Consider the following 21,837-nt stretch of genomic DNA (forward strand, 5'->3'; position numbering starts at 1 on the left):
GGATGTTGGAGTAGGACTAGTTAAAGATGTCAGTTTACTGAGAACTTTTCATTTTCCTCCGTTCAACGCATCGTCTTCATTTGCAACTATTCATATGATTACATCAGACACCATTGTTTATGATGATCCTTGGATCGTTCCTTCTGAATCTGAGATAGACTCATTTGGTAATGCCATGCCTTTAAGTCCATATGAAATTTCCTATGAAGCCGTGCAGTCGTTTGCCGACCCATCTTCAACCGAAAATGACTTAATGAACGTGGTCTGTGAGGAATCACTTTTCACATAAACCTCGGATTTAACCACGTTTTCTGAACTTGTTCACTCTGATGAGCAAATTCGTGAAATCCTATGTGTAGATGATTTACCATGGGAATATCTCCATCACAGATCTTCGTTTTTACCTGAGGATGATCGTTTTGAAAATGATTTCTCATCAATTTTTACAACTGAATATATCAAGGAACCTCAGAATCCAATGAAACATCCCGATTCAGAGTTAAATTTGGGAAACATCTCTCGAACTATTCCTATTGACATTTCGGTTAAGCCCGGAATTATTGAGAACATTCCTATAGGTGCCTCGTGTACAAATGACAAAATTCAGCTATATAAGGCCCTATTTCAAGAATTCCGCGACGTGTTTGCCTGGTCCTATGAGGAAATGCCAGGAATTGATCCTGCGATTGTTGTTCATGAGATCAAGACTTACCTGGACGCTAAACCCATCCGGCAATTTTTGCGTCAAATTCACCCACGAAAAGTTGTTGCAATTAAAGCAGAAGTTGAAAAATTATTGAAAGTGGGTTTCATTTATCCGATCCCGTTAGCGGATTGGGTATCGAATATTGTTTCGGTTAACAAAAAACAGGGAACAATAAGAATATGCATCGACTATAGGGACATTAATCGAGCCTGTCCAAAGGACAATTACCCAACTCCCTATATCGATCAAATCATTTATGATTGTGCCAGCAGCGAAATATTCTCCTTCATGGACGGTTTTTCCGGATACAATCAAATCAATATTCTACCTGCTGATCAATCAAAAACGGCTTTCATTTGTCCATGGGGGACATTTGCTTATTGCAAGTTACCTTTTGGGCTTAAGAATGCCGGAGCAACTTTTCAAAGGGCGATGTCTTATGCGTTTCATGACATCAAGCACATTGTGCAACCCTATCTCGATGACTTGCCTACTCATTCATTACATCGAGCTGATCACCTCGTCCATTTACGAGCAATCTTTATAAGGTGTAGGCATTATCGTATTCAGTTGAACCCACACAAATGTGTCTTCTGTATAGAAACAGGTCAATTTCTGGGGTTTGTAGTTTTGAAAGCCAGCATTCGCGTCGATCCCTCGAAGGTCGAAGCTCTCATCAAATTGCCTCGTCCCTCGAGTCTTCACCAACTCCAAAGTTTGCAGGGGAAAGGAAACTTTTTACGACGATTCATTCCTAACTACGCCAAGGTTACAAAGGGTTTTACCTAGTTGTTAAAGAAAAATACTCCATTTTATTGGGATGAGATAGCTCATAAATCTTTTGATGCACTCAAACATGCGTTAACCCATGCACCGTTGTTGCATCTTCCCAACTACAACCAGGATTACTTCTTGCATCTCGCCGCCTCTCATTCCACCATTGGAATGGTTTTAGTTCAGGAAGATGAATTTGGAACTGAACATGTGATATATTACCTTAGTTGAACTTTAAATCCAACTGAGCTAAAATACTCACATGTGGAGAAATTGGCATTGGCAGCTGTTCAAGCTGTCCAACGTTTTCGTCACTACATTCTACTACGTAAAACTGCGGTAATTTCAGATTGCAACCCTATGATCTAAATTTTGACCAAGCAATTTCTAGGGGGCAAGTACTCTAAATGGATCGTTATCCTGCAGGAGTTCGACTTGGAATTTGAGAAATCTAAGTCTAAGAATTCTTTAGTTTTTGCTGAGTTAATGTGTGACTTCTTGCGTGCTGACACGGAAACTGTGGCGGAGGAGCCCATTGCGAACGAATCCTTGTTTCTAATCAGCACTTTAGATCCATGGTATGGGGATATCATCATTTATCTCTAGACACAATCCTTTCGGCCAGAAATTTCAAGGTCAAAACGTCGAAAAATTCGATTCCAGTCCCAACAATTCAGGATTATTGGAGATACTCTTTATCACCATGGGGCGGATTCCGTTTTTCGACGTTGCTTAACTCACGAGGAAGCTGAAAGGGTTCTAAATGACTGTCACTCTGGAACATGTGGCGGTCATATGTCTAGGTTTGCCACAGCCCAAAAGATATTGCGCGCTGGCTACTTCTGGCCGTCTTTATTTAAAGATTGTATTACGGCGGTCCGAAAATGCCACAACTGCCAAATTTTTTATCCTAAGATGCGCGCTCCACCTGCTCCTCTCCACCCTATAATTGCCGTTGGTCCTTTTGCCAAATAGGGTATCGATTTTATTACATGTAACCCTCACTCGGTCGGGGGGCATGCGTATATCATCCTTGCGGTAGATTATTTTACTAAGTGGGCCGAGGCGATGCCTACATTTGAGGCAGACGGCAAGACAGCTGCAATTTTCGTATTCAATCATATAATTGCTAGGTTTGGTGTCCCGCAAGCAATAATTACTGATCATGGGCATCATTTTTGAAACGTTATGATGACCGAACTTACAGGCCAGCTTGGTTTTCGTCACGATAGTTCAACCCCCTATTATCCACAAGCGAATGGTCTGGTTGAATCCATCAACAAAGTTTTAGTTATCATGATCCGACGAATCATTGGGATTCAGCGGTCGAATTGGCACAACATGCTATTTTCAGTGCTTTGGGCATACCGAACTTCAGTAAAAACATCAACAGGGTTCACTCCTTTCCAACTAGTCTATGGTTTGGAAGCTGTGTTACCCATTGAATGCGAAATCCCGTCACTACAAATGGCCATCGAGTTACTTCCAGCCACTTCCGAAGAGGAAAATTGTTTGTTATACTTGGCTCAATTAGATGAGAATCAACGTGATGCTGCAATGGCGATCGAGACTCACGCAAAACGAATGAAAGCTCAGTATGATCGAAATGTGACCCCTCGAAATTTTTCGGAAGGAGATCTAGTATTAGTTTATGATCAAGCTAATGATAAATTAGACGTTGGAAAATTCATTCCTATGTGGCATGGTCCCTATGTTGTCAAGCGAAAGCTAGCCAAAGGGGCCTATGAATTGGTAGACTTTGACGGGGACTCTTTGGGTAAACCCATAAATGGCCTTTACTTGAAGAGGTATTATGCTTAAAAGAATGGGTATGGAGATTTGTAGTTAGGATAGTTTTTCTTTCAAGCTGGTGTGTTTTAGTTTAAACAGTGTGCTTAGCTTAGAGAGTGTTTTTCGTCATTATTCCTGCTTATCTTGGTTTTACTCTTGATATTGCAGATGTCGATGCCTCTCCAAACATACATTGGTTTCACTGATGGGGCTTGTCGTAATACACGGAACATCTCTTCCGCAGCTTGGGTTATCTATTTGCCCTCTGACAAGTTAGTATCTATGCATGGGGTAAGCCTCGGTCAAACAACAAACAACATTGCCGAGTATAGTGCAGTGATTGAGTTATTATCTGAATCTATTTCATTTGGGATTCGGAGTTTGATAGTGAGGTTAGATTCTGAACTCATTGTATTACAGCTTAATAGAGTGTATGCCATTAGAAATCCAGTGTTATTGAGATTATTTTTGAGAGTGCGTCTCTTGGAACGTGAATATGATTATATTTCATATCAGCATATTCCAAGGTCTTTAAATACATTAGCAGATGCAATTGCTTCTCGAATGTTAAAAATAGACATTTGCAATAATCATACACGTAAATTTAAAACCATTCCATAACATGATTTACAAGATAAGCCGATGATAGTGATATATATATATATATATATATATATATATATATATATATATAGGAGTGTGTCAAAAAATACATCGTCCTCGATCATAGGTTGAAAAACACCTTATGATCAGCAAAAATGATAAGTACAAAAAACAAAATGACACATGTGCCCACAATAGGCGATCATCCTATCACTGGTGATGATCTCTATAAGAAACCACTGCACGGGCCACCTTGCAAAGGAACCTCCTGAAAGGTCCCGGGACCCCAATCACGTAGCGCTGAAGTCGACGAGGAATGTCATCTATAGTGGTCTCAGGAATATCTCCTGTCAAGCGCTCGAGATGACCCTCCAACTCAGCCAAAACCTCTGCTGATTCGTCCTGTGGGGCTGGCGCGGGTGCAACTGGTTGCTTCCTCTCGTAAGGCCAGAGAGCGGCTGGTCCCTGTGGACTCACATCTGCATTTGAAATTTTCTACTATCAGTTTTGACACGATGGAAAAATAACAAAAAAAATTTAAATACGAAAAATGTTGAAAAGGATTTTACCTGACTCATCCCACTGCTCTCCTGGTGGAAGAACCATGTCTGGGTCACCACGAAAATCTATCCCAGCGTAAGGGAAGTCCTGAATAGAAAAGACCTGGTTTTCCAGCCATTGGAAATACTCAGGTTTGAATCGAGCAACCTCTGTCCTCTCGTCTAGGTGACAGGCCATAACTGCGACCCATCGCATCAGTTTGGGCTCTCGAGGAAGCCTAGCTCCAACAGTAAGGTGCTGTGGGATCAGCATAGGAACCCTCTCCAGGCAAAAACTCACAACCAAAGCCCCATAACCAAAGGTCTTTAGTTGTCCGTTTTTGGCCCTGGTTAGTTGGCCTTTCAGATTGGCCAACACAGCATCCCACCAGTTGAAGATGGTGCCTCGGAAGAAATCAACTGCCATACTCATCTGGGATCCGGTGGCAATATGTAATGCGACAGCTCCGCAAAGTCTAGTGACAGTGAACACAATCACCATGAGCTCAGGACAGGATATGGTCTTTATGTCTATCCCTTTGTCTCTAGTCTGGCTGTTGCAGTACTCTAACCTGAGGCTATCGACAGACTGGCCACCTACCCTAGCCCCAAACAAAGTCAAGTCTTCGCCTCTCTTAGGCAAACCAGTTAAGAAATATATGTCCACCGGCTCGATTTCGAGCTAGTGGCCACCAATGAAGAAGCACTGGTCCTGTATGCTCCATCTGTCAACCAACCACTGTAAGAAATCCACCTCAGCCCTCATGCCAAGAATGGCCCAGAATTTGTACAAGCCGCGTGCCCTCAAAGCATCAAGTGAAGGCTGATGATTCCATGCGGCAGCATCTACGTCCTTGTGCTCTCGTTCACAAAAATCTAGCATGATGTACTCTCTGCATCAAGTATAAAGACAAATTAAATTGCTAGAAATTATTTTGTGTGGTCCATTTTTGAGAATTTTTGGGTTAAAAACCCTTGCGACGGGGACCGCACCCTCCAGGTTAGACACAGTGCGTGGGACCGCACTTTGTCTACATGGAAGGTGCGCACCTCGAGCTTTTTCCCAATGGAGAAAAAGTCGGGGTCCACAGACCTGCAATGGTAAACCTGCGGGCCTCCGCGCGCGGGTTTTGTGCCTAAAAACCCTCCCAAAAATGAAATAAATGACTAAAACAAAAAATTAAACGGTTAAAAATGAAGAGTGGGATGATGTGGATTACCTGGAGAAGACGACGTTCGATTCCGACGGTTGGATTTCCCGCAATCTTCACGGGAAGTTTTCTGAGCAAAAGCACTATTTTCTCACCCAAACTCAAACGGTAAAAATGAATTGACAAAGGCCCTTTTTATAAGTTTTTTGAGTAAATAAATTGCAAATTTGTTTATGTTTCACTTTGAAAAGGTATTTTTGCGACATTTTTATCTATTTCAAACAGGTATGAGTAATGTTTGTGTTTTTGTGCAGGATAAAAGATTATTCAGGCGAAATCTATCATTTTCAATGAAAAAACATTTAGAGTCACCTTTAAGCTCTTTTCTGACTCCTGAAACATGAAAAGATTGCCAAGTGTTTCTTTTAAACTCGTTAAAACGAAATTAAAAGACGGTCCACTTATAGCTCTTTTCCGACTGTAAAAAACATGAAAAGATTTCCGAGTGTTTCTTTTAAACTCGTTAAAACGGAATTAAAAGACGGTCCACTTACAGCGCTTTTCCGACTGTAAAAAACATGAAAATATTGCTGGATTTTTGTCGTTTCAAATTCGATATCGGTTATAAAACGACGTGTCATTGATCACTTTTTTACTTTTTCGGATCAAGGGCACTAATTATGAAAAGTACTCCTTGGTCGTAAAGATCAAGCGGTTCTCTCAAGTATTATTTTATAGTTTTTCGGGCTTGGGAGACACAAATTTACGAAAAAGGTCAACCCTGGAGTTTTCTTAAGTTTTTTCAGACTCTCTAAAATTGAAAAACCCTGAGTTTCTCCTATACTGGACTCGTTAAAATTTCACAGTAAAGGACCTGTTCAATTACAAACAGGAACGAACCACTCCTTCTTAGGGTTTGAATTTAAACTAAGTTGGACTCATCCTAAGGATGAGCTTATAATCAAGCAAATGTTATCCTCCTCAAGATTTTCAAGAATAAAGAGGTACTTGCCAGAAATGGTGGGGGAAAAGAGAGAAAAATGAGCCTGTTTGTCATACTTTGTAACCACTCTTGAACATGACACTTTTATTCACCTGGGTTGGGAAATCCTTTGCCTAACAGTTGATCAAACCACATTGAAAGTCTTCAGCCGGTTTCTGGGTATTAACTTTGGGTCAATTGTCACCAAGCCATCTGTCGTGTCGTTATGTGTTCAAGAGGTCACTGCCAATAAGCCATTCATCTGCAAAATATATGTACCTTGAGATCTGCATGCCTCAATGGCAGGTTTCTTGCCTTTGACGACAGTTTACATCATTGACTTTCGATCAAAGGATTCTGTGACATGTTCGACATCAACACATTTATTCGTATCTCATGGATTGTACTGGGTACTTTGAGAGCCATTGACATCACTGGTGGTTTCTCCCACACTTGTTAACGGCTTACATCATTGAATGGTAATCAAGTGGTTTCTACCATGTTCGACATCAACACATTCATTCGCATGGATAGAATCATATTGTTTCGAGAAGTAGAAATGAAGACCCTGGATCTAGTTTCCACAATCCAGGCTGCGAGGAATTTTGTATTCATTATATAATGGACTATTCATAAACAGATGGCTGTGTCCATACTGTGTCCACATGAGTCTTTACTTGTGATGTTTTACAAGATCATTCCTATATCAGAGCAGTAATTAGTTTTTCTAGTCAGTTTTGATCTGAGTATGGGAATGCCTACCTCAGCGATGATATGATCTCATATATATATCTTGCATTGAATGTTTTTACAGGTTCCAACGGGGCTCTCCACAAGATAATCCTCGAAATGATAAAGTACTTCACTCTTCCTAAATGATAAGAAATCCTCATCTACTACAGACTTCGCACTTTAGGGGGCAATCTGTTACACAAAAATATCATCACCATGATTATGTGCAGTCAGTATGGGTCTATCATCACTTGTACTGTCCTCCTAAGTAAGTCTTAGACCTCAGCTCTTCAAATCAAGCTTTGAAAATGAGAGAAAGACATTAAAAATCAATGTAACTCTAGTTCCACACTTTCTCTCACTGTCACCTACGGTCCCGCACCTTCTGTGTACAAAAACTGCGGACCTACCTGCTCTTTCCCTAACGGTGTAGGTACGGACCCCTGTGAAAGTCAAAAGGCGCAAGTTTTATCTTGAAAAACTCACTTTGGGTTAATTCTAGAGGTTTCTAGAAGGAATTTTGACGTGGATTGTTCGCTTTGAGGTGGTTCATGCATCCCAAAAGAGAAGGAGCTAATCCCTTGATGAGAGGAGCTATCCCTTTGAAGGAGGGCTTTATCCCTCTGAAGGAGGACCTAGTAACCTCCCTCCATTGCATTATAAATACAGGCATTGGGCTGGTTGCTGAGGAGGTTAGAAGCTGAACATTTTTGAGGGTAAATGCTGGTGAAATCAAGACTTCCTTGTTGAGCTTAAGAGGAGAGATCACATACCTTTTTGGCTTCATTGGGGAGTTAGTGAAACCTGTCAAAGTAGAGGAGACTTCTTGCTGGACCCTAGGAGGAGCTTGTACAGCGTCAAGGCAAAGGTTGTAAAGTTCTTCTTCTTTTGAATTAATACAATCAAACTCATTTTTCTCAACAAGTATCTCATGTTATTTGTTTCATGGACTCCTTGACTTTCATGTTAAATATGTTTTATGCAATTGGCTTTTCAGGTGCTATTTAATTTGTTTGCCTTGTTTGTGTTTGCGGATTTGCGACAAAGGAGCTCATTTGGATCGAAGGAGCGAGGGCATCCACAAGCTTGCATTGGACCTAAGGTAGGCCCTAAAAACACTTGTTTGCTATTGTTTATCAAAGCATATTTAGAGAAAGATAGTGTCTGGTTGGTTTGCTTGTCATTAGGTCTTCTTTAGATTCTAGGGAGGTCTGTCTTGTCCGCAAGATTGACTTATTCCGTGTGACACTATCATTTTATGTATATGTAAATATATATTCCTCTAACACATAAGTCTCTATTTTCATGCATATTTTTCTTTAATGAATTCAAACATATTCATTTTAAGGAAAACAAGTACAATGTTATTTTTCATGCATGCAAAGAACATATTCTTCTTTAAGAAATCAAATAAAATAATATTATTTTACCATGGAATTTTTCTTTACTTATCTTTGTATGCACCCTTTTCCAAGGTAATGGACACTTTCTTTTCTTTTAAATGTAAAAATATTAGAATGCAAATTCTTCTTCCATTCAAGCTAATTCAATAATAACCATTCACAGTGGCTATGGTTTTTCAATTAAATACACAAAATTTCCACAACAATTGATATTTCGTCCATGAATGCAAACTACATTTCTCTTTTCCAAGAATCCAATACAATAATGCATGCAAGAAAAAAAAATATCTTCTAAAAAATAATAATACAATGATGCATGCAAAACATTTCTATATTCATGAACTATTATAATAATCACATAATATTTTCAAAGGAAACATGGATACTTGTGCTTTCATGCAATTGATTCTCATACAATCTTTTCACAAACATAACTTGGTTTTTCTATCTTTCTTCATGCAAGTTTCTCATGCTTCCCTTTCAGGAAATTATCATAGATAAAAATATTTTATGCATAAAAACCAAGCATATAATAATAAGGTTAAATTCACCCTTTATGCACCTAAATCAAGAAATTGACACAATTCATCTATTCAAACAATATTTTCAAGAGTTAATGCATAGACGACTTATATTTTAAAGACTAGAATTCATTGTCTAGATGATTAAAAAATCTTTAAAGGGCACATTCTCTTTGTGAGGCTACTTCTATAATGACTCTTCATCGTAGTTGGATCATCGGAGGAACTTGGATGCAACAACTAGCTAGAAAGAGGCATTATAGGTGGGCTATACCATTGGATCTATTAAGTACATATCTATGGTGGAGGAGCATCATGAAAGTTGTGGTTGATCAGGGAAGACATTAGTCATCGATCTGATGGCGAAAGATCAACGATAGATATTTATTTGCATCGCAATGTTTCAATGGTAAGTGAATTAACCTTGGAACTCAAGTGCCCCGGATGCGGGTGGTCGCTAGACACATGGCGCATAAGGCTCGTCCAAAGGGCAGGTGTCCGCCCGGACGAGCCACGCATGACAGGAGGACACACCATAAATTCATCAACCCGCTGCATTTAAGGAAGGGAGTTAAGGGAGTTGACAGAGGCGTCCTGTCGACATTCATGGCGAGTCTTGAGAAGCGTAACATGGCGCTTCATAACCGCATTCTCTCGGACATTCTCCCGCAATTCCTATCTGCAACTGTTCTGATCTTGCCAGAGGTGACGGAGGTTCAGCCCTTCGACTCTCAGTCTGGCCCTGAATGTGATTGTGAGTGTTTAGCTGCTGCAGAGTGGGGCAATTGGCAGGCTCACAAGCAAGCCAGTGGTGACTCTGAGAATTTGGCAGTGCTTACTTACCCGCGTCTCTCGTTGGCTCTTGTTCTGGTTTCGATAGAAGTTGTGGAGGTTCAGAGTCTCGGCTCTCATTCAAGCTTTGAGAGCGAGGGTCAAGGCTCTGCGGCCACAGCTTTGGGCAATTGGGAGGCAAGGATCCGGTCTGGCAATAAACCTGTGCCAACAGTGGTGTTGCGTTGCGGAATTGAGCGCTCTGTTCAGAGGACCAGAATGCAGCGCAATCGTGGAAGGGGCAACAGTGGTAGGGGAGGTCACAGTGGTAGAGCCCCCTCGACTTCTTCCTCAATTGAGGAAACCTCTGAGTGCAGAAGGCCGAGGGGAAGGCCCCCAGGCAGAGGTAGAATGGGGGAACCTCCAGCGCGCATGGACTGTGGGCATACGGAACACCCAATGGTGAGATACCGCATCCCCTGCACCTTAGCCAATTCTACTTTCTTCGTGACTGTCTCTGTGGAGCACTGCAGCAATCCCTGGGAAGATGAGGATGGTAATCCCCGGGCCAACCCTCCGCGTGTTCCTGGGATTGTTCCTAGGGTGGAAATGGAATTCCCTGCTGTTGAGATGATGTGGCCCATACATGACCCGGGAGCAAGCCTGAGAGAACCTGTTTGTGACTATGGCGCTGGCCCAAGTGACCTTGGAATGCGCAACTCTGGTAAAGCCATCCTCCAGCCTCCCTGCTGCAAGGCGGAAGATGAACCGCAGACTACTGATGAAGATTAACATGCCCAGCTCGCGCTCCAGGTTCTACAGCAAGAATTTTTCTCTGTCAGCTCCCTATGCGGTTATATATGAGTCTGTCACTCTGTCTCTATGTAATTGTGTCGGTTTTATGTTATCTCTGTTCTGTGTCGATGTTCTTCAAGTGTTTTTGTCCATGTGTCAGCTACATGAGTGTGGCTCTAAGTCTTTGTCCATGTGTCCTATGTAATACTGGCATGAATACTCAGGTGTCTACTGTCTGTCCTCAGACAAATCTTACAGGGCCGCGGCCCCGTTGTAATTTTGATAATGTAACTTTGCTCTTGCTGTAATATAATAGTTTAGCTTTACTTAGAAAAAAAAAAAACCTTGGAACTCAAGTGGAAGCGATATACGATCAGTGGTGTGATCAGATCGCAATATTTCATGGGAATAGACCTTGGCTTTAACACATGCGACATGTGATTATGTGAAGGAGCGATGAGAGTGGACCCAAATGGGAAATGAAGTGTAGTTAACATTATTTTAAATCCAATATTGTGTTATCACACATCAGATATGATAGAGGAAGGCATGTTAATGTGAACCATGGATAACCCCAATTGCGATTAGTGATAAAGGGATATCTCGGGAACTGTGCAAAGCATTGAAAAGTGCAGAAAAGGTATATTATGCATGCTTTATGGGTATTTCCATTCTAGATGGTTTATAATGAATGTAGCGTGGATATAAGGGTTTATGAGTTAAGTCCATGGTATAACCAATGTTAAAGAGTGGTTTAATTATATATGCGGGCATATATAATTGGGTTAATAAAAGGTTATTGAAGGTTTATGAGGGTTAACAAGTCCCGATAGGAAGGATTTAAAAGAAGGGATTTAATAAAGTCATATATGAAGGTTAAGTGGTGATTAAAGTCCCAATACACGGATATTGTATAAGGGTTACACTATGGTTGGGTGTGAATAAATCATTCAACATGAGGTGTATAGAAGGGGGGCTTAAAACCTAAAGTATTGAAGATTTAACTTGGCAGAGAGTTAAAATTCCTGGGACAGACAGACTATGTTCATAATTCATGCAAAATATGGGTAAAGCAGGGGTAACCCTATGTGATTTGGTATTAGAGAATAATTGTGATTGAAACAATTGATAGCAGAACAAAACAAGGGAATTCTGTAGAAAAGGATATAGAAAAGAGATGTATTTTAAGATGTGTATGCAGGAAAGGGAGATCATATTTTAATCTGATAAATTGTAGTCACAAAGAGATAAAGTGTAGCAGAACTTGCAGATGTAAGAAAAAGAGGACAATCCATTCAAAGTACAGGTAAATGGTGGAACAAGATCATGCAAAGATCTTGAAGGTGAAATGATATGTTTTGTTTGATTTGATTTGAAGATTGGGGAATGTGTGGGTTTTATATTGATGCATAGGTAACAGCATAAGGAGGTGAGGTAAGTTGCAACAAGGAGGACTTATTGTTGTAGAGGCTTTAGTGCAACTCATAGTGAATGAGTGAGGAACTCACAAGGATGGAGGAGAATATGGCTACTGATAGTCATAGCAGAGGTTCTGAAGAAGACCACAACAGAAGAAATATGAAGAAAAAGGATGCCAAGGCAAATGACAAGAGGATGAGCAAAGAGGAGCTTGACAAAGATATTGAAGAGATGAAATAACAACTCAATGTATTGATGATGATACTTGAGGAAAGCCAGAGACAAGGTTGGGTTTTAAAGAAGAATCCAGTGAAGTGGTCTAAGTTACAGAGAAGGCTACAATAGAGGCAAGTAAGGTGGATGATAGAAGAACTCAGAGAAGCTGAATTGGAAATGGAAGTATCTATTTGTGAACCAGAGTACGGTGAAGTTCTGGGTGAAGAAGAAGGAATCATTGATGATTTTTTGAACTATTGGACAAATGCATACCATCAAAAGGAAAATGTAAAACCTTGTATTATTGAATCTAATAATTTTGATGTGATTACAGGTTTTGCAGAGGATGAGCAAGATTTTAAAGTTGCCAAAAGTATGGAAGAGTGTCTTTCAGAAGATAAAAACTCTGAAGTAAAGAAGGATGGAGAATGTCTCTTAAATGAGAAAAGCAGTGACTTATTGTAGCAGAAAGAACTTAATGATGCATTGATGTTTGAAACTGTGACAGCACAGGAACAATTTCTTGTGAGAGAAGGAGATGAAATTCAGATTGAAGAGTTGATATATGAAGCAACAATTGAGACTGTTGAACCTTGTGATTTTTAAATTGATAATTTAAATATAAATGCAGGAATCATAAGTAATGATGAAGTACTTATGAAGTGTCACAGAGAACTTGAACTGCTGGAGTATTTGTTGGGAAATTTAGAGTATAACAGTGTGATTGCAGAGGAATCAGTTCACTACTGTGGACAAGAGCAGAGAGACATCATAGAAGAAGATGGTATGGAGGAGAGACTAGCTGATAGTCTCATGAATTCTATTGGGAATTCAAATTAGCATACTGATGTGCTGATCGAGAAGGAAAAATTAGAGCAACATACTGATGTGTTGCCAAAGGGAGATAAGACACATAAGCATTATATTTTAATAAGTGTTCTATGAGTGCAGGTTTAATTGTAGATGCTGGAGGAAATTTGGCACAAATGAACAACCAAATGAAAATGGAAGAAGAATATTCGATGGAAGAATTTAATCCATGGAATAGAGATGTTCAATTGTTGGAGAGAATGCTGGACAATCATGATTCAATGCAAAAAGAGATAATCTTAACAGAGGGAAAGGATGAAAGGGAGGCAGTCAAAGTAAGAGCAAAAGTTGGATCAAGAGTAGAAGAACAAGTAACAAACCAACAACTACAAACTAAAAGTAACCAATAGCAGATTGAAGAGTTAGTGGACAACAATAACAACCTAAAACAGAGAGAAAGAAATAGCAGCAAGTTGAAAAGTATAGACCAAACCAAGAATACGTTGGACACAGAGGTTGAAGAAATGTGGCAGTGGATGATGAAGTAGTCCATATGGAGGAGATTAACAGCAGCAGGAAGAATGATCAGTCAGAGAATGAACCTGATTGACAAGGAGAAAAATATGGAGCAGAAGACAACAGAAATATAGCAGCAACAAAGGAGCACAACATTTGGGTGTTTGCAAACTAAATTCTGGGACCCTGGAGGTTTTTCTATCAACTTATGAAGACACATGCTCAGAAGATTATGAAAAATTTCTACTTTGGGAATCTGATGAAGGAGCATTCAGCCCAATAATGTCATTATATTTTAGTAGACATATGGATATTGTGTTTTCAAGGGAGTTGGTCTCCTAAGTGTGAATTAATGTAATTATTTAGGATTTTGAGTGATTTAATGAGAATGGGATTTAATTGAATATTGTGAGGCATATTTGTAAATGTTCTCGAATGTAGGAGAACATGAGAGAATTAGGATAGTTGAGAGATTGAGGGATTTGAGAATTGATTATGAATCTTAGATTAGGAGTTAGTTCATGAATTTATGGATTAGAGAGGAGTTTTAGGAATGAGGAAGTTATTTAGGAATTTTGTTAAGGAATTTATGGATCTAAACCATAAATTGGTTTTAGAATCCCTTTATATAAATGTAAGTGAAAAGGCAGAGAAGAGAGGACACAGATTAAAGGCAGGTTAGATATTTGGAGTGACTGTAAGCCTACAGGAAGAGTTGGAATAGAGGCCACTGATATTAGAAGATTAGGCTAGAGAGACAGAGTCTTAATATGTAATCATTTGTTTTATATTTATATACAGAGAATTCGATCCTTAGTGTAAGTGTGTGATTCGAATATTGAATGATGTAATCAGAGATTTTCATATTTTATGTATACAGGAAGAGTCGAGGCGGAGCATAAAGGAGGAGACAATACAGAGGATTGTAAAGGGTCGTAGGACCCAATTGGAAGACCAAGTGATGATATGGAATGATTGTGATACAGAAATCATAGAGGTAAGCTCAAGTGGGAACGAATTGAGCAGCAGAAGAGTGAAAGGTGAAACCTTTGGAAAACCCAGAAACCAAAGAAACCTGAAGAAATGGCGTAAATTTTAAGTGAAGTGGAAGAGAGAAGAAATGAAGTATCAGTGAACCGTAGCCGTTGGATCTTTATGATTAATGGCCAGGATTAAATCACATCGGTGGAATCCTTTCGAAATTATCAGAACCAGGTCTTGGACAACAGCGATCAAATCAACAATTGTGATCTAATCGCAAAATCGGAGACCGCGGGATTGAGAGATCTCATCATCCAATGGATATCAGGTGCTAAAGTAGTTTGAATTAATTAAGAAATTGGACCCAAACTTTAGTAGACTGGGAGTTTATAATTCCCATCGGGTGTGTAAAGTTGGTTAAGTGTCCAGCAAGTTGTTAACCCAAAATTGTTGTAGACCATTGGATCCGTTAAGTGCATATCTACGGTGGAGGACCATCGAGCAAGTTGTGGTTGATCGGGAAAGACATCAGTCGTCGATCTAATGGTGGAAGATCAACCGTGGAGATTTATTCACATCACAATGTTTCAATGGTAAGAAAATTAACCTTGGAACTCAAGTGGAAGTGATACGTGATTAATGGTGTGATCAGATCGCAATATTTCATTGGAATAGACCTTGGCTTTAACACATGCGACATGCGATTATGCAAAGGGGTGATGAGAGCAGACTCGATAGGGAAATGAAGCGCGGTTAATGTTATTTCAAATCAGATATTGCATTATCGCACATCGAATACGATAGAGGAAGGCATGTTAATGTGAACCGCGGAGAACGCCGATTGTGATTAGTGATAAAGGGATACCTTGGGAACTGTGCAAAGCCTTGAAAAGTGTGGAAAAGGTATGTTATGCATGCTTTATGGGTATTTCCATTGTAGATGGTTTATAATGAATGTAGCACAGATATAAGGGTTTATGGGTTAATTCCATGGTATAACAATGTTAAATAGTGGTTTAATTATATATGCGGGCATATATAATTGGGTTGATAAAAGGTTATTGAAGGTTTATAAGGGTTAATAAGTCCTGATATGAAGGATTTAAAAGAAAGACTTTAATAAAGTCATATATGAAGGTTAAGGGGTGATAAAAGTCCCGATACATGGATATTGTATAAGGGTTAGACTATGGTTGGGTGTGAATAAATCATTCAACATGAGGTGTATAGAAGGGGGCCTTAGAACCTAAAGTATTGAAGATTTAACCTGGCAGAGAGTTAAAATTCCTAGGACAGACAAGTTATGTGCATAATTCATGCAAACTGTGGGTAGAGCAGGGGTAACCCTGTGTCAGCAGGATTTTGTCTTTTTTTTCTCCACTACAAATTTGTTTGTGTCCCTATCTTGCCAAAATTTTCATCCTTCTCCTTTATTTTTACATTGTTGATAATATAGTCCTTCTTTTCTCACAACTTCATCCATAGTTCTAGGATTGTCGAACTCAATCCTTTATTTATAGGAGACAAGTAAGAAATTTAAAAATATCTATAATTTAGCCTTTTCTTCCTTGATATACTGGACATAATGTAGCAAATTGGTGAATTTAGCAACAAATGCATCCATAGTTAATTGTCCCAGTGTTAACTCATCGAATTCTTTTTTCCGATCATCATAGTACTGTTAATTTAGATACTTAGACTTGAATTGTTGTTGGAACTTCTCCCAAGAAACCATCTTTTCTTCCAGTGTATGAGGTATTTTAAGCTCCTCCCACTAGAGGGAAGCTTTCCCATGTAGCTCATAAATTGCTAATCTAGCCTTCAAATTGTTGTCCTACTCATAAACTTGGAAATACTTTGTCATACTTAGAAGTCATGCTTCTGCATCCTCCTCCTTTTCACCATCAAATGTTGGGGGCTTTATTTTCTTAAATTCTCCCTAAATCTCCATTTTATTCTTCTTTTATATGTCTTTAGATAGGTTTTGTTTGATTCATCTACACCTTTTTACTTTTTTGGTTCTATCTTTGTATTACTTCTCTTTAGTGGGTTATGTTTCTCTCTATCCCCCATTATCTCCATGTGTTTATGAAGAGATTTTTCAGTCAAATCTCTTATCAAACTTTCTTGTTCTCAATAACCTTTAGCAACTATTCATGACTAGTTATGATGTTAGCTAACTCCTATTGTAGGCTTCTCACGTTCTCTAGGAATTTAGTTGATGGAGGAGTATTCTCTCCTCCCAATTCTACATAAACCCCCCTTCTTCCACATGAGGTGGATTTGAAGTTTCTTCCATTTGTCTTGTAATGTTTCTTTACTTGGGTACCTTATTATCAACACAACACATGTTAAGTTACATGTATCAAACATATACACATTTTTATACGTAACTCTTTGTAGGCTTTGTTTTCTAACCTGAATTTAATACCATATGTCATGTACCTACTTTCCACCAGAAAATAATTTCCATTATTATTTATGTTTCTAACTAATTCATTTATGATTATCAATTCCTTATAAAGGTGAATAGAGTTCCAATACATGATTTAATGGGGAACTCTTGCTTTTTTGTTAACTTTACCCATTTTATGTCGGAGTACATCTTAAGGAGTGATGGCCCTATCTAAAGAAAATAATAAATATATACATTGACAAATTCTTAGTATGGAATGAATATATTTCTTCAAATATTAATACCAAGGTATATTTTTTTATGTAACCATTGTAGCGCGTATATAATGCATATTATTCCCATGTTACGAAGGATATAATATATGGCCTTTTGATTTTGGTTTGAACGTACACTTGTTATGAAAAATTGGTTTACAATTATTATAATTTGCATTTATATAAGTTGCAACCCATGTGGGACTAAGGAACATCTTATTTGTGGATGGATATTGTGGCTTACATCTGGTGATAGGGAATTATTCACACGTCAATGGCCCACGTGATGATCACATGTCCATTAGTACCTAATATTTTTCAATGGTGGCGATTTACTTGTCCTTCTCCAAGGGTTTTGGTGTATGTCCCAAGCCCTAGGCTTCTACTTTGGAGTTTTCAATCATTCAATCTTGGCTTTTATCTTTGTTTACTTGATATCATGCAACCATGAGCGTACAACATATCCCTGCACTTGTTCCTAGTTATAGGGGCTCAGTGGCACTCGCATATTGTCGATTTAATCCTTGTTACACGAGAAAATAAAATGAAACAACTAGTGGGGTTACCAATGGGGTTTCGCATACTTATGGTTCATAAGTTTTTAATGGTCCATTTTTTTTTGTTGCACGCTAATCAACTTCTATTAGATGCCATATTGCAGGTATTCCATCAACATTCCTTTCCTTTGGTGAAGTCGATACGAAGATTGTTTTACACTAGAGATTTTTAAGGTTTTGATTCAAACTTGGGGAGTCCTCCACAACAACATCACAGGTAATTTGTTTCTTTTTTATTCCTTTTATTTTTTCTCCTAAATTTTTTATTTCCATGAATGAATGTTTAGGGTTTACTCTCCTATTTAGCGGTTATCAACCCTTGTCTACATCATAGGTTCTGGTGAGGGCTTGATGAGACATTACACAACTAGGAATGCAGGTAATTATGGGATCTTCACTGAGTTTGTTCCAATCACTTTTCTCTATAATTTATAGAATCCAACCCTATAGGTGTATACTCTCCAAGCAGAGCTTGTATTTTCCCCACTTAATTTTTTTCCTCTTGGGTTCAGCGGACTTGACCATGAGACCCCCCTGTCAATTCGTTGATACAAAATGGGTTCACCACTATTAATTTCTTTCATTGTGGTTAAGGGTTTTCATTTTTGGATGCGTAGGGATGGAGCACACGATACTTCCTCTTGAAATATCTATAACTTACTAACCCTTTGTCATTTTATTGATTATGTATATACTTCTTATTATTATATCTCTAATTTTTCTCCAGTTTTATGGTTGTAAGCATGTCGTAGGATAGTAGAGAATAAATTTGACTGGAGGATTACATTGTTCCTAATCCCTGAATATTTTTCACTCTCACACGAGTTAGTCATTATCACACTTTATCTTGGTGCTACTTCTTGTTATATCACGACGAAATGAAATATGAGCTTCCAACCAATATTTGGGTTCTCTTCAGGGTTATATTAAATACCCCTGCTCATGAGGGTTATTTAGTCACGATTTACATTACTGTGATTTCTTTAAAATATATATTATGACCAATGGCCTTATTTTCTTTATAATTCCTAGTGAATTGAATTCCAACTGCGAATTTGTGTAAATATGTCCTCGGTTCACCTTGCTATTGTATTTATGGATATATTATATATTGGAATTGTTGCTCTGTTCTATTTATTTTGGAATCTAAAGTCTTCTATTGGTGTACTGAGTTTGTTGCAGTAAGCATTGGATATTGTGTTATAATCACTTTGGTTCACATATTTCATTTTATGCACTATACCTTGAATTCCTCTATACTTAACATTTGTAAATTACTTACTTATAAACCAAACTGAATTCGCACCGAGTAGTAGTCTCAAGGGAATTAAATTTTTATTTTTTATTTTCTAGATACTCCCTCCAATTATAAAGGCCATAGTAGCATTTTGAAATTTTTACTCCTTTGTGTTCGTTTGCGACCTACATAGTATGGTTTATACTATGTGCATATATACACGTAATTTCCTTAAATAAATTGTCTTCGAGATCATATATGCTCATTTAATGTTTTTATTACGCCGTAAGGAAACAACTCCCCTGGCTGTTGCGCTGGCACAATCTGCACCGTATAATTGATTGTTAGACGATTAAAACATTTTACACCGTTGGATCTGGACCGAACTGACTCCTTAGTTTATGCCTGGCCACTGCTAGGGAAAACGCCCATATAAACCTTCCCAAATCCCCTGGCGTAATACATTTTCGTGCCTAAATCCACTGGTGGCGATGCGGAGTTCCTTGTAAATGAATCTATGGGGCCAAAAAAATCCTGCTCCCATTCTTCGATCTTTTCTCTGTATTTCGTTTTTTTGAGAAACACAGCGGCAAACGCCAGCGAGAAGAAAACCAAATCTGCCACTGTAATGCCTGGTATGAGCCCTACGCGCCGACGCCTGGAATTCCTTTTAGCGAATGATGGTAAACTTGAGATATTGGCTTTCCTTACCTTTCCCACATTTGCAATAATATCTGCTCTGAGTATTTTACTGGATTTTGGTACACCCATTCTGTACATTTAGATAGAATTGTTTTGCACTGGGGATTCAAGCTAGGTTTGTGGATCATCCTATTTTTGTTACAGATCATGGCTGCCGCTGTTGGAAGGTTTATGGGTGCTCAGGGGACTTCGTTCTTGAGAAACGGAGAGAAGACCATGAATTTGCAGATTCTTTGAAATTCACTTCTGCATTATCAGTTGCACTTGCTGTTGTATTTGTTGTGATTATGGCTGGTATTGCGATATAATGTTGTTCAGTGGCACCGTCAAAGCACCAAGATTGTTACAAGATATTGTGGATTTTACTTCGTTCTTGAAGCTTTTCACTGTGGTACCAGCTATTGTGACTGCTTACATCTGTCATTACAATGGTATGGATTATTTTCCTCCATCTCTGGTCCTGCAGTGTAGTATCTTAGAGTTCATTAGTTGAATTTGCATTTAAAATTATGTTATAATGAATTGTGATGTCTTTGCGCCATGCAGTTCATTCCATATACAATGAACTTGAGGACCCTTCAGAAATGCAGCCCATTGTTCGCACATCATTGGTATTGTGCTCAATTGTATACATAAGTACAAGCTTTTTTGGCTTTCTTCTATTTGGAGACCAGACCATGGATGATGTCCTGGCCAATTTTGACACCAACTTGGGAGTTCCCTACTGTGTTGTGCTGAATGACATTGTTCGTGTGACGTATGTTGTACGTCTGATGCTGGTCTCTCCTCTCATTTTTTTTGCCCCGAGACTTAATCTTGATGGGCTTGTGTTTCCAGCAAAAAGCATCTTGTTTTGGATAATAAGAGGTTCATTTTGATCACTGCTGGGTTAATTGGAATCGTTTTCCTTGGGGCATCATTCATACCAAGTATCTGGGATGCATTTCAATTCACAGGGGCCACAGCAGCAGTTTGTATTGAGTTCATCTTCCCAGCTTCCATTCCTCTCAGGTAGAAAAAAAGTTGTTTTTCATTTCTGGTTTCGTCTTTCACCTTGCTTGTATGTAACTTCTAACCTCAATTATTTTTTAATTGCAGAGACCCCCATGGAATCGCAACCAGGAAGGACATATTCATCGCATTGCTCATGATTTTTCTGGCAGTAGTTTCAAGTTCTATTGCTATAGTGAGTGACATTAATTCTTTGTTCAACAAGAAGGAGGAAGGCCCTCCACGATCTTGAGAATGATTTTTTATGAGGAGCAGGTGGTGCACATACATATAAAGATTATTTGGAACAGAACCGAGAAAAGAACGCTGATTTGGGAATTTGCTTGTAGAATTGTGAAGAGTGGATAAACTTGTGTAAAGCCTTGTATCATCCTGCCATGGTCGCTCGGCCTTCTAGTTAAAGATACTACTGTATTTGTAGTTGTAAACATTGAAAAGGAATATAGTTGATATCGCATCAATGATTGAGCGATTTAACTAATCATCCATGAATAGTCACTGTATATGTACAGTCACGACTAGCAGGGACGTCTTTGACTGAGATGAGATTTCCAGTTAAACAATGTTAATCGTGAGTTCCTCTCACTCAAATAACATGAGTATGTGCGAAACCAGAAAACGCATTCTTTAGCTACAAGGCTAGATTGATCCTCGAATTGCGACATTGTAACGAGAGCGTTCTGTTGGGTATTTTTGGATGGAAAAATACCAAAACCGAATAAAATAACCACTACAGAGACAATGCTCTGTTTACTCTGTCCAGGATCTTTTGACAGAAAACCTCTTAAAATCAAAATGACTCAGAAGACACCATTACACAGTCACAAAGCATTTCTATTAATTAAAAACAAACTGAAACTCTGTTACATATTTCTTCCTCTGTTCAAAGAGGGAATCACAAAAACAACTCTGCTGCTCTCATAGATTTTCTACTGCTGTAGAAATTACAA

The 21,837-nt window shown here is 38.8% G+C and overlaps 1 pseudogene; it reads left to right on the plus strand.

The window, feature by feature from the left end:
- Positions 1-12,580: 12,580 nt before the first annotated feature.
- On the plus strand, positions 12,581-21,499 carry LOC149250748 (amino acid transporter AVT6A-like; annotated as a pseudogene).
- Positions 21,500-21,837: the final 338 nt, after the last annotated feature.

The sequence above is a fragment of the Pinus tabuliformis genome, chromosome 7 (genome assembly GCF_031772625.1).
Source record: "Pinus tabuliformis cultivar Carrire ecotype Pingquan chromosome 7, CPIR1, whole genome shotgun sequence".
Classification (NCBI taxonomy): Eukaryota; Viridiplantae; Streptophyta; class Pinopsida; order Pinales; family Pinaceae; genus Pinus; species Pinus tabuliformis.